Source organism: Callospermophilus lateralis, unplaced genomic scaffold (assembly GCF_048772815.1).
Source record: "Callospermophilus lateralis isolate mCalLat2 unplaced genomic scaffold, mCalLat2.hap1 Scaffold_413, whole genome shotgun sequence".
NCBI classification, from domain to species: Eukaryota; Metazoa; Chordata; class Mammalia; order Rodentia; family Sciuridae; genus Callospermophilus; species Callospermophilus lateralis.
This window is the reverse complement of record NW_027514365.1, coordinates 744,125-751,723: the sequence shown is the minus strand read 5'-3', so window position 1 is coordinate 751,723 and position 7,599 is coordinate 744,125.

Here is a 7,599-nt window from a genome sequence, read left to right as displayed (position 1 = left end):
GATGAGTGAGCAGCAGGCGCCGCCTGCCACTCCTGCACTGGGATCCCGCCTCAGGACCCAACCCCTCCCACTTTTAGGAAGGGTGGCCTGGTCTGCTCTCCTGACATGGGACAGCACAGAGGGCACAGGCTTGGGGCCTCTGCTTGCACCAGGGTGTTTATTAACTGTAAATAGTAAATTTCAAGTTGACAGGTATCTTCTCAGGGATTTATATATAAATATAATTAGGAGAATGTTGAAGTATATTTTAATATATTTTAGAGCTTGAGTAAATTATGATTAAACTGGACAGAAGAAATATTTTGAAAACTTTGTTAATGCTGCTGATTTTAAGTGAGGTTTCTGGAACTTACCCTTCGGGAGAGATTTCCTTGGTTACTGGAGATTGAGGGACCCTGGCAGAGGAATTGGCTGTGGGGTGGCTGTGAAGTCGCTTCTGTGTGAGAAGAGGTGGCTACTTGACAACGCAGTGGGCTCTTCATGGCTTCTACCTCTAGAGCTAGCTACACCAGGTCTGACACTGCAGATACAGAGTGATGCTGATGTGGTTTTTCCCATTTGCTGTATGCTTAAGCGTCCCGCAGGCGGCCTGGTACTAGCCTACCAAGAAGGAGCAGGGAGAGTCAGAGATGCTCCTCTCTGCTTGCTGTAGAGAAGTGCCCATGTCACATCATGGACATCCTGGGAATCACGGACATCATGGTTCAGCCTCTCGGGCTACCCTAGCAGATTCCCAGCAGCTAGATACCTCAGAATTGCAAGGCCATCACCACCTCCGCTTTGGGCACTCCTGAGATGACAGCTCATTCCGTGGCTCAGAAGAGTTTGTGACATGGGCTGGAAAATGGGATTTGTGATGCCTCTGTCCGTTCCTTCCCAGCTGTCAGCAGGAACCAGACCTCTGGAGTAGAGGCTGCTGTGGGTGAGACAGAGGCCCAGGAGGGGGCCAGATCGTGGCCTGAAGTGATGGAAAGTCTATCATCTCAGACAGTTGGAAAGCCACAGGACTCCCAACTTCCATGAAGAAATGACTCTTGGAGAGTGAGGGAGTGAGCCCAAAGCTAGGAGAGGGTAGGAAGTGCCCTGCATGCTTCCCCTGTCCACACTACCTAAAGCCAGAAGACCCTTTTTGTATAATTTGCCTTGACCTAAGTTTGTCCTGGGGAGTGAGTTACATCCTGATGCAAGTCTCCAGGTGTACCATTAACACTACGCTTGCTTCCCACTCGGGGGAGTGGTCAGGCACTACTGTGCCCTCCCAGCACAGTTGGTCTGTTATGTGATGAATTACTTTTTCTTTACAGTACTTGGGAAGTCACCTATCTTCCACGTGTTTGCTCAGGATCCCGGTCTTCCACAGCGGGTAGCTGTTTGAATTCTGGATCCTGCTGCCTTGTTCTTGGTTTGCTGCCCGGCAGAAGCACACAAGCCCCCACCACACTTTGAGCCAGGCAGTCACCTGGAGAGCCTCTGTCTTCTAGGGAAAGAAAGGATGGAACATTGATCCTGTTCTTATTAAGATTCATAGGAAACAGAAAGTTTCTATCACAATAGATCCTTACAACAAGCCAGTCATGGTTATTGAGGCACGTGGAACTTTCACTGCAGATGACATTAGCCACAAAGAACTTAGAACAAACCTAGTTCTTCCTAAAATGCTGATTGTTTAAGTTCCCACCTCTGGATGCATTTAGAACTTGTTTTATGCACCTATATAATAACTCTTGAGTCAGCGAGTTATTTCTGTGTCCTTGGGTTCACATTTCTTCCTTAAGATTTTAAATAAGTGGCTAAAAAATCCCTCTGCTTTTTTTTAATTTAAAGAAATGGAAGAAAACAAAATAAAACAACTACCTGCATAGATTTGACTGATTTTCAAGGGCATTGAATACCAGTGCTCACACTCAATTTCCTCACTCTGCCTGCAATAAGACTTCTGTGCAAAGTGCACCCCTGTGTGCAGAGGTGACCAGGCACACACATTTACATGCACACCAGGTACACACAGATGACCTCAAGGGAGACCAGATTGCCTGGAAAGGTGACAGTGGCTCCCAGGGAGTGTCTAGTTGACCCGCTTGGTCAGAAGAATCATAAACCTGAGGGCTCCCTGGGAGTCCAGGTAACGTGTCTCTTTTTGAAAGATGACCCAGGCAGTTTGAACAGAACCACTTTGGCTGGTTCTGTGAGATCTCTCTGCCTTGATCAAGGCATCTGACCATCCGTTATGAGGTCTAGAAGCTGGTTTGGAACCACTTAACTATGGTTACACTCAATGGGAACCAAGTGCATGATACCACACTCCCAAGAGTGGTTCCTAGCAATCCCAGGAACCCTCCGTGGATTCAGACTCTTGGTTTGAATCAGATTCTTCATTCAAATGAAGTGTCAGAGCTAATTTTACTGGGATTTTCTTTGCTCAGAAGACAGATGGCGTTTTCTGGGTGTCCCAGGATCTGTGTTTTTAAGCAGTGGTGTCTTTGTGATGGGTTAGGAATGGAACAGACTTTTGCATAGGGTGCTGGGTTTCAAATTTTGTCATTTTGGTATAAACGGGTCTTAGAACCTGTTTTCTGCATGTAAAGCTATTTTGTTTATTATTTCTGTAAACCCAGACTTGATAATGTAAAGCTATTGAATATGGATATAATTGTATACATTTCAGAGTGTTTTATTTTAAGGTGAGAGTTTCGTTACAGTTTATAAGAGATGTTTTCTTATTTAGGTCTCAGGGCTATCTTGGAACCTTCAGATAAATGTGACCCCCCTCCCCAGCAACTTCAATTATTGATATTCAAAAGGTTCATGATTTTTAAGTTAAATGTGATATTTTCAGCAGAAAGAATGTTTTTTTTTCCTTTTTAACTTATGACAAATTCTATTGAATATTTTAAGTCTAGAAAAAAGATGTGGTAGTGTAAAAACATGGGGAAACTGTAGCAAAAGAATTAAAACCACTTGCAAAATAAACATATTCTCGTGTGATATTTGAATAAACTTGTGTGTATAAATTACAAAAGATATATATGGTATATTTCAGGTGATATTTTAATTGAACCAGATTTGTGCTTTCTTATTTCCACACTCTTTCACTTAATTTTTCCAAGGTAACTGTTTAAAATATGTCAATTCCCCATGAATACTTTCTCATACAGTGAAATGATGGAGAATTGAGATGGTATTTCTCAGATGCTCCCATAGGCAGGAATTCACAACACACACAGAAGCAAAATAGAGCTTCCTTTTACCTATATGGCATGCTGGATGTGTTTTGCGGGACCTTTTAAAATAATTTAAAAAGTATTTTATTAACTTTTTGGGGAGTGGGTACCAGGGATTGAATCCAGGGGCGCTTAACAACTGATCCACAGCCCCAGCCTTTTTAATATTTTATTTAGAGACAGGGTCTTGCAGAATTGCTTAGGGCTTTGCTAAATTACTGAGGCTGGCTTTGAACTTATGATGCTCCTGCCTCAGCCTCCGAAGCTACTGGAATTACTGGCATCCACCAATATGCCCGACCATTTATCTACTTTTTTTTTTTCAATAATTTTACTAAACCCAGGGATGCTTTACCACTGAGGTATATCCCTGGTCCTTTATACTTTTTTTTTTTAATTTTGAGACAGGATTGCACTAAGTTGCTTAGCTGATGAGGCTGGCCTCAAACTTGCAATCCTCCTGCTTTAGCCTCACAGGTCCCTGGGATTATAGGCATGTGCCACCACACTCAGCTGGAACCAAGTTTTTAATGTGATCTTCCCGCTCTTGTATAAACAAGATCCCAATGGACGAGCAGTTTTGTTCATTGTCTGTATTTTGGGAGAACATTTAGATCCCTTTCATTCAATTTCTGCATAGTATCCCCAGGAGAGGTGAAGCATAAATGTTCTTGGTTTTTACTGTTTATAAATAAGGAAGGTCCCCGTACCTATTTATTTGTACACACTAATGAGTGTTTTTAAAAGAGCAGAGTGTAGAAGCAAATTTTTCCTGGTAAAGGAAATATGCATGTTAATTTCTATAGTGATGTTACAAGGCTCTTTGCATAGGCTTGGCCTTGCACTCAGCCACCAGCAGGGGGCGAAAGGGCCTCTCCCCTTGCAGCATGAAGTTTTGGAAATCCAGTGGTGAATTAAGGCATCTCTCATTGCCTTAATTTTCATTTCCCCAGTTATTGGTGAGGTTGAGTATCTTTGCATGTTTCTCCAACAATTTTTATTTTCTGTTTCCTAAATTCCTTATTTATATTTATTCTTCATTTTTTACAGTTTAGCATCATTTTGTTGATTTTTTAAGGTTTGCAATGTATTTGGTGAATTAAACCAGGGGATATCTTTTGTATGTAAACTTAATTTAAATCAAATTTGTCAAGCTTTTTTTATATTTACATTTTGTGTTTCTCTAAGGAGGCCCTTTCTACCCCAAATCAGCAGTTTAATTTTTCTATAATTTCTTCTAATGATTTATAGGCATTTAGTTTTTTTTTTCTTTTTAGCTCAAAGAATTAAAAATACTTCAGCATTTAGCTTAATTTTTAAATTTTTTGTTTTAATTAGTTATACATGACAGTAGAATGCATTTATGCTCTTTGATATATCACACATAAATGGGGTAAAATTTCTCACTTTTCTGATTGTGCATGTTGTAGAATCACATCAGTCATGCAGTCATGTGTATACATAGAGTAATAATGTCTGTTGCATTCTATTATCGTTCCTATTCCACACCCCCTCCCCTCCCTTCATTCCTCTCTACCTAAAGTCACTCTATTTTTCTCTAGTGCCCCACCCCATCTTATTGTGAATTAGTTTATTTTTGATAGGACTTGAAATAATTAGTTCCTATTTACTTGGAAGTTTTACTCTGATCTTAGGAAGTCTAAAGTCCAACTCATTAAACATCATAATAATACATGATTTTTAAGGAAAGACCCAAATAGGTGATTTCCTCTTTAACTTTAAACAAAACTTTGTCCTAGGGTAGAATCCTAATTGGAGGTAATTGGTGCTTGCTTATAAAATAGTCAATGATATATTTGGTGGGTGGAAATATTAAATGAGAAGTTAACAGACAAGGAATGGACCTTGTAAAGTAGTCTGAGAACTGGGACATGAAAAGAGAGAGCGAGAGGCAGGAGGAAGAAGATGGTGGTCTTGTCTCTGGTTTCTGGCTGGAATACTTGGGGGCCTGGAAGCACTAAGCTCCCCCCTGCAAGCTGGGAGTGTGGTGAGTAGAGATAGGCCAGAGCTTCCCTAAGGGTTCACCCTGTCCAGTGGCCTTGGGAGGAGTGTGTGCCTGCATAGTGTGGTCAGGAATGTCCATGGAGGCTTCTGCATGCAGGCGCCTTTGCCCCCTGATTCACCACAGAGCTTCTGTTGCCACTGGCTCACAGGTCACACCTGATGTGTGCCTCGGTGAGGACTGGGCAAGTTTCCAGCCAGGGCCATGAAAGGCAGTCCTGAGCCTCCAGTATGCCCACAGCTGTCAGTGAAAATTGCTCAGGTAGATTGCCAGTTTGCAGCCACTGGCTCCATGATCCTGAGGGGTCACTGCCCCTGCAACAGGGTTGGCCAGATGGGTCTCTGAGCAGGTGTGGAGAGTGCCCAGAGGGTCATGGGCAGGGCATGCACCGCTGCCCACCCACGTATGTTGCATGCTGCTTGTTGCCCTACTGTGTTCAACTCTGCCCTGCTCTCTTTAAAAAAATCAACAGAAACTGAACAAAAGTTGAATGTTTTCATAGCTAGAAAAAAATATGTGAATAAAACTCAAGTCCACCTTGATATTTCACAAGTGTGATTTTTAAAAAAACAAGAATATCAAGAAATTAGCTGCAAGGAGATAACTTTACCTTGTCTTTACCTCCTACTAAGACAGAAGCCTGGTCAGTGTCACAGCTGGGTGAGAGTCTGGATAGGGACTGGGTTCACAGACCATGGTGAGGAAGCCATTTCCCTATAGTGGAAAGGGGACTGTCCTCATTTCCAGGTCAAAGGAGTCCGTCAGGGAAGCCACTCAAAAGCCTGGCCTCCCTTTGTCCAATATGGATCCTGCAAAGGGATCTTCTCTGAACACCTGCTACCCTTTCTCCCCTATGGTGCAGCCCTGACCTCCAAACAGCCTTGGGTGATCAAGTGCAGTTGCAGATGAGAGGCCCTTTCTGTCTCCATCCTACTGGCATGGCCTCCCCATGCATGATGCATTCTCCTCCCTTGAATTAAATGCAGTGTCTTCTTGGGGTGACAGGAATACATCAGGGGCAGGAAATGCCACACATGCCCTCTTCCTATCCCTGGCTCTATAGGTCTTGGGTCTGAATGCCCCTATCCTCATACTGAGCCCTGAGAGCAGGACTCCACTCACTGTCCCAGTCCTGGACTCAGGACTAGGAAGCCCTTGAGACACTGTGGCAACCTCCACATTCTTGCAGATTAACCCCCAATACCTGAACCAGTGGTCTTCAAATGGTGATCCCAGCAGTATCAACAAACCCAGAAAATTGTCAGAAATGTGTGTTCTTGGGCCCCACCTGGATTACTTGGGTTGCTACAGCAAATCACTACAATTTGGATGACTTGTAACAACAGAAATGTATTTTTTCACTTTTCTGGAGGCCAGAAGTTCAATGAGCTACATTCCCTCAGAAGCCCATGGAGAGGGTCCTTCCTTGCCTCTGCCAACTTAAATGGCTACTCATAAACCTTAGCCTTCCTTCGCTTGTGGCAATATTGCTCCCATGTGTTCCTGTCACCACGTGGCCATCTTCTGTGTCTGTGTCTGAATTTCGCTTTTCTAGTCATTGGATTAGCATCACCCTATCTGAGTGGGATCATGTTTTAACTGTATTACATGTTTAAGATCCCTATTTCCAAATAAGCTCACATGGATACCAGGGGTTAGGACTTGAATGAAATTTGTGGGGACACTGCCACCCGAGTATACTGACTCAGAGCCTGGAGACCTCTTGTCCCCTTCATGCCCACTGGATGCAAATCTGAGTGCCTTCCTTGCCTGGACTAATTCTTGTCCACCTGTGGGTGAGGGAGGGATTCCTATCTGGGTTGTGAGTGGAGCACACAGCACTGGACAGATGAGAGCAGCAGATAGAACCACAAATGCTCACAGTCTGGGCGCGAAAGACCCTGCAGGCCACAATGGACCACAAGGGGAGCCAGTGGCAGAGGGCATGCCAGGAGGTGGGCATCCCCTAGTTTCTGCAAGAAAATGTGACTGCATTTTGGGAAATTGCAGGGATTAGCAGGCCCTGTGTCTGGTTGTGGGACAGGAAGGCTGCAGGCTATTTGTCCACAAGCTGAGTGGGGGATGAAACTTGTGGTTGGACCATAATGGTCTCTCCTGATTCTATCAGCTGTCGAGGAGGCATGCGATATTAATTTTAGGTTCAGGTCTTACATCATATTAATTTGTAAAATGTACCTCAAATCCTTCACCTGTCATTGGCTGTCATCGGTGCCCAAGCTCCAGTCCTCCCACGCAGAAAACCATGAATCTGACCCTGATGCCCTCCAGCTCAAAACCTGCCACTCCTTTCTGCTGCACCTAGAGAAAGACCCAGCCTCCTTCCCTGGCCTTGAG